Here is a 9,512-nt window from a genome sequence, read left to right as displayed (position 1 = left end):
AGGACTGTCCATTAAGGAGTTATGTACCCATCTGAAGTTTTGGAGTTATTATCTGACAGGGGCACAGGGAGGGGACTCAGGTTCAGCCAGAGAGCAGGAGGGTAGTTACCCATAGGAAATATAAGCTAGAGTAAAGCCATATGGCTCTCTCTGATGCACGCGGACCACTTTGAACAGGGGGGCTCACGTTGAATAATGTGCTGCAAAGGACCTAGGAACCCGCTGGAAGCTCAGGCCCCCATGAGACCCAGAGCACGCATGGTCGGACGTCACCGGTAATTGACATGATTCATCTGCTTATATCTTTTGTTCTACCACTAATGTATTTGCATATGACTCGCCCCCTGGGCTGTGGGGTACCCGGAACCGGGCTTCTATGCGATGCTGGGGGTAGTAGTGGCAACCCGATCCCGTGGCTCAGGGTGGTCAGACCAAATTGTGGCAGTCTATTTATCAGTGTTTTGAATGTCCAACTACGCCACCCTTGGATTGCGGTCAGAGATAACCGCCGCTGCGAGGCAGACCACTGAGGCTGGTGTTGGTGTGCAGCACAGGGGTAGGATAACTCCCCACGGGAAGAGTGTAGCCTCAGGGCAGTGTAGGTGAATGTTGGGGATGATAGTGCAGGCCGCAATAGTAAGAGTTCAGAGTCCACTTCAAACAGCCCAGGGTCTTTATTGCAGATGTTATTACTGACCCAACAGGAGTACCGGTTAGAAATGGGCCTGGGTATCTGAGAGCATTCGGGCGAGCCCCACTGATCAGGGTGAATGTGTAGGCCTACCGTTCTCTCTATGCTCTTTCTGACTATCCCCCTTTTCGTGGTGTAATAGCCCACGTCCCTGAGCTGGCCGTGTACTTTGCCTGTATGGCTTACGACTCGGGCCTTGGGTACCTTTTGCTTCTCCTTGCTGTACTGGTCCCTCTGTGTGACGGAGCCTCCAGGCTTCTTAGGCCAAGGGACCTGAAATCCCTCGCCGGTTGGTTCTCTGTTGCTGGGCTTGCAACCCTGACAGCCTCGGACCCCAATGTCCGGTTGTGTACTTCTCTCAGCCAGGACCGGCTCTTGTCGCCTCTGTCCCTGGCTTGCAGTTTCTCCTCTGCCTCACGGACTCCTCAGCTGCTGCTGACCTGTCCCTCTTCTCTGAGAACCCTTCTGGACACTTCAGAAGTGGGTTCTGGTCTCTCTGACCCTGCCCCAGTTCCAGCTTTAATAGGGGCAGCCTGCTCCCCCTACTGGCCTGGGACAGGAGGTGCTACATGCTAATGGTCCCTGACCAGGGAACCTCCCTCCTGCTCTCAGACACAGCCTTTAATATTTGTGGCATCCAGGCCTGGGGTGACACACATATCTGACCATTATATATGTATAACCCTTGTGTATATAGTGTATTGTCTAGTGTGCCCTTAAGGCGATTAAATATATAATTTAACCTTGGGCTGCTCTTTTATTTCGATCCACAAATCCAAACATCTGTTTCTCTGTTTACTTTCCCATGCTGCCGGGGCTGGTTTCTAGCCCGATATAATTCCCGTTAACGGACCTGGCATATATCGAGTAGGAACTGATGGCAGCTCTGCTGGGCTGATAAGGTTGTGTTTCACTGGGGCTAGTGAAAGGGGCTTCTCAGCCTGTCACTGGTGTGAGCGAGTGTGGTGTACCTTCCTGGGCCCATGAGGACAAGGGGTGTCTGTGCAAAACTGGACCAATCTGACATTATGTGTCCCTGAAGGATGAAGAACGTCACGGTGCAAAATGCGGATCCGTATCACGTGATTTGCCTGACTTAATAGTGACGTCAGGCGGGGTGGCGAGGTGTGGGTCCTTCACAAAACTGATTTCACTTTTTATAGCTGTCACGTACACTCTTCTCAGTATGTGAGAAGGTGTCAGGGTTAATCAATCTCATCTCACTCAATCTTGCTCTTAACCTCCATTAGAGGCTACAAACTGAGCACAAGTCATATCCCAACACAGTCCACACACCCAGGATACACAACACACTGCCACCTACCATCAAACACACTGGGTGATGAGTCCTCGAACTATATATTACTGTCCACCAGTCAAAAGCTACACACATTCTGAAAGGCTATGGATTCTTTAGAGCATACAAGGACCAAAATTATTATATAGATTTAAGCTTTAGCCCCATCCCAACATCCGTCATACAGGTATAGTGCAGCGGGAAATGCGTTCCCGCAAACCGCAGTACAAGTCATCAGCGGGTGTCAGCTATATGTTATTGCATTACCATATTCTGAGAACTATTTTTTTCTTTTTCCACTGAATGAGCTGTGTGGGGGCTTGTTTTGCAGGATAAGTTGAACTTTTTATTCGTGCCATGTTAGACTACATGATTTCTTTTTATTTTTTTTTTATTTTTGGGTGGCATAGACCAAAACCAGAAATTTACAAATGTTTTTTTTTTTTTTTACGCTATGCAGTAACGCAACTTTATTCTTCAGGTCATTACGATTGCAGGGATACCAGATTTAGGGTATGTGCACACGATGCAGAAATGCTCAGGATTTTTTCCTGAGCGTTTCTGCATCTCTCTGGCAGGAAAAAACGCATGCGGATTGTACATGCGGTTTCCTGCCAGGGACATGCGGAAATGAAGCGGTCTTCACTTTCATTTCCGCATGCGGGTTGACAAGCGCTTCCCAAGCGATTTTAGCATCACTTGGAAAAGTGCTTGTCAACTTCACACTATATAAATCCATGCAACCGGCATGGATTTATATAGTATGTGAATGTCAAAAAATAAAAAATAAATATATACTTTACCCTCTGATGGCCCCCGGTGTCTTGCTTCGCTCGGTCCCGGCTGCCGGCAGTGAAGACTTTAGGACCTTCCGACGTCAGCGTCACGTGACCCGTCACATGACTCTGACGTCAGCGAAGGTCCTTGTTCATTCAACCGCGAAGTGCGGGGAATCAAGCAGGAGCGCTACGCGGGCCGTCAGAAGGTGAGAATATATATATTTTTTATTTTATTATTTTTTTTTTTTAATGGTACCTGGGTCTGGATGAGACTCTCCTCTCCTCCACACCCTGGTACCATCCGCACATTAGACCGCATGAAAAGCGCATCAACATATACAGTGATGCGGATTCCATGCGGTCTAATGCAAGTCAATGGCGGCAAAAGAGCAGCGTTTCCACAAAATTAATTGACATGCTGCGGATTTTTGACCGCAGCGTTTACGCTGCGGAAAAATCCGCATCATGGGCACAGCACATGCGGATTTCAATTGGGGAACATTGCTGCCCTTCTACCATGCGTTTTTCATGCGTTTCCGCGGCGTTTACGCAACTGTAAAAACGCCGCGGAAACACATGAAAAACGCATCGTGTGAACTCAGCCTTATATAGGTTTGTTGTGTGTTTTGCTTCTTTTGCACACTAAAATACATTTTTAAAATCAATCATTTGTTTTTCCATAGTCATACTCTGATAGCTGTGACTTTTTTTTTCTTCTTTGGAGCTATGTAAGGGCTTGTTTTTTGTGGGTCAAGAAGACTATTATTGATAACTTTTTTTTGCCTGTGATTTTCTTGATCAATTTTTATTTTATGTTTTGTGTGTCAGTATCATGAAAAAGCATATTTTTGGTTTATTTTTGTTTATTTTTACAATGTTCACCAGACGGGTTAAATAATATGATAGCTTTACAGATTGTTTTGACGAAATGGCGGACCAGGTTTTCTCTGCAGTGTACTAGTGCGCAGGTGCCGGGGAGTCACTGTGACTTCCGGGCGCCTGCGCACTAGAACACTGGAGAGACAAACGGGGCTGGGAGGAAAAAAAAAAAAAACGCTCCTGATGATAGCGGCGATGTGTGCATGCAGTGAAGTAGTTAGCTGGTCACTTGACAAGTCACATGACCAAAAACATTTGTCCAGCTTGTCTGTGAATTGCTGTGGCCTTATAATTTTAGAGCAGCAATTTATCTGGAAAAACAGAAACATCACAGACAGGTGGCATGGGAGTCAAGAGTCACAGAGAACTTGCAATCAGATCTGTGGGGAAAGCTCACAATAAACCGGGGATCAATAATTCATCAGTGTTGGATTCTTATGACGTCACAGGGCGTAATTCAGCCCTTAGGACAATCATTAGATGTTATGTTGCAATGTAACACAGCACAATATTTTTGTTATGTCACTAGTACTGGTACTGATAGAGGGAGAGGAAGAATAACTAAAAGTCTAAAGGCCTCCATACACATTATACCAAAGTTGTCACAACCCGCTAATATCAGCAGAAGATATCAGGGGAGAATGATCCAATGGATTATACTTATGTTCTCCAGGAGATAATCTGCTGTCAGACTCCTCTCTCTCATAGAGAACACAGGCAATGCCAAGCTTTCATCTATTTGGAGGAGTCAGGGGAGATAGCTGTGACCAAAAATTGCTCGGGTTTGGATTTTTCCTGAAAACAGGAATACATTATTATTTATTTCTGCGTACTTACTGCTCGTTACTCGCCCGAGCATCTCGCTACTCGGGATGTTCGGTGAGCATCGAGCATTTCCGGTTTACTCGTGCGGGAGCTCGGGTCTCCACCCTGCACCTTTGGTGCTCTTTACAGAGCCAATGAACATGCAGGGATTGCCAGCCAGTCACTGTAATGCTGCAGCCATGTTGTTTGTGGGCATTACAGTGATTGACTGGCCGTACAGCGTCACCTCGAGTATTTAAAACGGGGCGCCGCCATCTTGGACACAGTCGCTCCGGATCAGACAGTGTAGGGAGAGTGCTGCTGAGCTAGGGAGAGATTTATACTGCAAAATAGGTAGTGTAGGGTCTCTAAAGCCTGCCAAATCAAACAAACAGTCCTTCTCAGGACTAATATCCATCCCAGATATCAGGCAGGCAGGCTGTATAGGAGACGCAGTGGTTATACCAGCAAACGCTGCATTACAGTCCTGTGTGCTCCTGTTGGTCAAATTGCTAGACTTATCACCCCGGTCTCAGGGGCCAGGAAATTTTTTTTTTCTTTTTAATCTAAATCCTGTATTTTTTTTTTTCCCTCAGTCAAACTGTCCAAATACGCGTCTTATTAACCTTTTGGTATCCTCCCCCCCCCCCCAAAAAAAAAAAAAAAATTGAGTGTGTCTGTGACTGTTCAGACACTAATATATCTGTTTAAAAGAGTCTGGTGGAGGCCAGAAAAATAGAACTGTGGTTTTGCAGTTCCTCGGGTGAAATCTCTGTATTATCCACTTTTGGGCCTTTTTTACATAAAAAAAACAGTTTGAGTGTGTCGCTGACTGTTCAGCCCCAAATATATCTATTTAAAAAAGTCTGGTATACGCCAGTAAATTAGAACTGTGGTTTTGCAGTTCCACTGTTCAAATCTGTGTATTATCCAGCTTTTGGCCTGTTTTACGTAAAAAAAAACAGTAATAGTGTCTCCCTGTCTGTTCAGTCACAAATATATCTGTTTAAAAGATTCTGGTGTAGGCCAGAGAAATAGAACTGTGGTTTTCCTCTTCCACGGTTCTAATCTCCTTTTTATTACCCTTTTTCCATTGATAGTGCGAGTGTAAGCTATTTTACTTCATTTACAATGGGCAAGGCGCGTGGCAAGGGACGTGGAACTGGACGTTCTGGTGATGGTGCGTGTAGAGGACGGGGCCGTGGCCAAGGTGAAAATGTGCCACAACCAACAGCCACATCTTCTCGCTCCCACTTCTTGACCGAATTACTAGGGAAGCACACTACAACACCAGTATTGCGAACTGATCAGTGTGAACAGGTTATTAATTGGATAGCAGATAATACTTCCAGTTACCTGGGCACCACCACCTCCGGTATGTCTTTCACACGGTCAAGTTTTAGTAGCCGTGAGTCTCGACCGCATTCTCCTCCTCACCCTGATGCTCCTTCCTCCCACCATGCCGAGTGTCGTCAGACAGCAACTGATCCCACACTTGGACACTCTGAAGAGCTGTTCACTGGTCCATTTCCATATTTGTGCCCCTCGCCTGCTCCACTTGAAGTGGTGGAAGAGGAGATCCCATGTTGCGATGCCCAAATATTTGAACAGCCACGGGCAGAGGAAGTCGACGCTGGCAATTTGTCACAAGAGGTGGACGATGATGAGACACAATTGCCACGAAGTGAGGAGGAGGATCGTGGTGCGCAAGTGGAAGAGGAGGAGGTGGTGGATGATCTAGTAACTGACCCAACGTGGCAGGAGGACACGCAGAACGAGGCCAGCAGCACACAGGGGGAGGGAGGCAGAGTACCCCAACAGGCAGGAAGAAGCAGTGTGGTGGCCGCACACAGAAGGCGGGCAACAGTTCCCCGTAACACCAACACGATGGACTTTACCAGTACAACCTGTAGGTCTTCCAGAGTCTGGAATTTTTTTAAAGACTCTGCTGATAACCCCAAAAAGGCCATTTGTACCACCTGCCCTGCCAGCATCAGCAGGGGTGACAAAACTACCAGCCTGACCACCACCAGCATGATCAGGCACATGGCAGCAAAGCACCCGACTTTGTGGGGCGAACCCCAGGGTCCACGACCAGTGTCAGCGGGTGTCACCACGGCTTCTTCCGCTATTGTGCGTGTAATAGAACCCCCTGTTGTGTGTGCAAGGCAATCCCCTGTCCATACTGCATGCAAAGACGCCCCCTCCTCTCAGTCTTCACTTGTTATGGCAGTTTCTCAAGAAACAGCATCAACGTCCACGTCCCACCGCAGCGTTCAATTGCCCATATCCCAGAGCTTTGAACGAAAGCGCAAATTCGCAGCCAACGCCCCACAGACCACAGTCCTAAATTCGCACATTTCACGACTGCTTGCGTTAGAAATGCTGCCTTTTAGGCTGGTGGAGACGGAATCCTTCCGCAACCTTATGCCGGTGGCCGTCCTTCGGTACTCGGTCCCCAGCCGACACTATTTTACCCGGTGTGCCATCCCCGCACTACACAAGCACGTGTCCCAAAACATCTGCCGTCACCTCAACAACGCAGTTACTGGGAGAGTCCGCCTGACAACGGACACGTGGACAAGTGCTTGTGGCCAGGGACGGTACATCTCCCTGACGGCACACTGGGTAAACATAGTGGAAGCCGGGACCCAGTCGGACCTTGGGACGGAACACATCCTCCCCACACCGAGGATTGCGGGCCCTATGTCAGTCAGAGTTGCCCCCACAGTGTACAGCTCCTGCCCATCATCCTCCTCCTCCTTCTCCTCATGTTCAGCCTCCATCTCAGATATCACCACATCAGTTACAAGCTGGATGCACTGCAGTACTGCCTCAGCCAAGCGGCAACAGGCTGTGCTGAAACTCATAAGCTTAGGTGATAAACCTCCCACTGCTTGTGAGTTGTGGACAGCTGTGAAAGAGCAGGCAGATCTGTGGCTGAGACCGCTGAACCTACATCCAGGCATGGTCGTGTGTGACAATGGCCGTAACCTTTTGGCGGCTCTGAGGCGAGGCGAGATCACACACGTACCATGCCTGGCTCATGTGCTTAACCTCGAGGTTTCTTAAATCGTACCCCGAGTTGCCAGATCTGCTCATCAAAGTACGCCGCCTGTCAGCTCCTTTTCGCAAGTCGGCTACAGCTTCCGCCGCCCTTGCTGTGTTGCAGCAGCATTTGCAGCTTCCGGCACACCGACTGGTGTGTGATGTCCCCACACGTTGGAACTCTACCCTCCACATGTTGCAAAGGATTTGTGAGCAGAAGAGAGCAGTTGTGGAGTACCAGCTGCAACAAGGCCGTCGATATTCAGGTCAGACTCCACACATAAGACCTCAGGAGTGGACCTGGATGTGTGACATATGTACCATCCTGACAAACTTTGAGGAGTCCACCAAGATGGTGAGTGGCGATGACGCCATCATTAGCGTCAGCATCCCACTTGTCTGTCTTTTGCAACGCTCTCTGCAGAGAATTAAAGAGGAGACATTGCAGCCAGAGTATGATGAGATGGATCAAGAAGCCGTAGCGGGCGATTACACACAGCCCAGCCTCATCTCATCCCAACGTGCATTGGGGGACAATGAGGGAGAGGAGGAGGAAGAACAGGAGCTGGTATCATGCGCTGTAGACGGTAGTACCTGTACAACTGTCATACCGTCGGTTCAGCGTGGGTGACCTGAGGACAGGGGGGAGGAGGAGGAGGAGAGCATGGTCAGTCGTCATCTTGGTGAAGACACGGAAGTCTTGCCCGTTACCAGTCTGGCACGCATGGCTGACTTTGTTACTTTGCCTTTACCGTGACCCTCGCGTTGTCAAAATGTTGGGTGACAGTCATTACTGGTTGGTGACACTTTTAGACCAGTGGGGCAGTACCAGAAGGCCCTTGCTGCAGAACTGTTAAAAAAATTCCCATCTGAACACGCTAGCGGCAAAGGTCACAGTTCGTTGCCCAACCAAGGCGTACAGGCGAAAGAGACGTAACGCCAATCCAGCAGAGGCAGGGGAACACTGTCAACATTCTGGGACAGTTTTCTGAGACCCGCCCAGCTTACAGGCCCTGAGGCGCGGGGTACTCTCACAAGGAGTGGAAAGTTTCAAAAGATGGTGAGGGAGTACCTTGCCGACCGTACCAGCGTCCTCCGTGATTCCTCTGTGCCTTTTAATTATTGGGTATCCAAGCTGGACACTTGGAATGAACTCGCTCTGTACGCCTTGGAGGTCCTGGCCTGCCCTGCCTCTAGCGTGTTATCGGAGCGTGTTTTTAGTGCCGCTGGAGGAATTATAACTGATAAGCGCACTCGCCTGTCAACTGACAAGCTGACCCTTATCAAAATGAACAAGGGCTGGATTGGGCCAGACTTCTCATCACCACCAAATGACAGCAGAGTAAAATAAAGTCAAATCCACTGTTATTTCGGGAGGTGTATTCCCATGCACCGCTTCACACCCACACATGGGTATACGCTTACTCATTTCGGCTGTATTTTGCTCTTCTCCTTATCCTCAGCCTCCACCACCATTATACCACCAGGGTGACCTTGGTCCGTGTTGCCAGCATTGCAAGTTCCTCCGTCCTAATTTTTGGCAGCTTTTGCTTGGAAGGCATAGGCAAAGTCCCACTCCCCAATAATGGGAATAATGTTTTTAAGATGCTGTACTGCATGGCTCTTCCAAGGGGCATTTAAACCGTATTGTTAAGCTACTGCAACCTCCATGTCTCTTCCAAGGAGCATTAAAACCTCCACCACTTTCCCTGAGGGGCATTAAAACAGTCTTGTTAAGCTCCTGCAACCTCCACGTCTCTTCCAAGGGGCATTAAAACCGTCTTATTAAGCTACTGCGACCTCCACCACTTTTCCCAGGGGCATTGATATTGTCTTTTTATTCCACTGCGACCTCCACGTCTCTTCCAAGGGGCATTAAAACCATCTTGTTAAGCTACTGCGACCTCCATGTCTCTTCCAAGGGGCATTAAAACCATCTTGTTAAGCTACTTCGACCTCCACCACTTTCCCCAGGGGCATTAAAACCGTCTTGTTAAGCTACTGCGACCTCCAC

Source organism: Phyllobates terribilis, unplaced genomic scaffold, assembly GCF_046119375.1.
Source record: "Phyllobates terribilis strain yellow unplaced genomic scaffold, ASM4611937v1 Scaffold_1__5_contigs__length_1240528914, whole genome shotgun sequence".
In the NCBI taxonomy this organism is placed as follows: Eukaryota; Metazoa; Chordata; class Amphibia; order Anura; family Dendrobatidae; genus Phyllobates; species Phyllobates terribilis.
Note: the sequence above shows the minus strand (reverse complement) of the source record.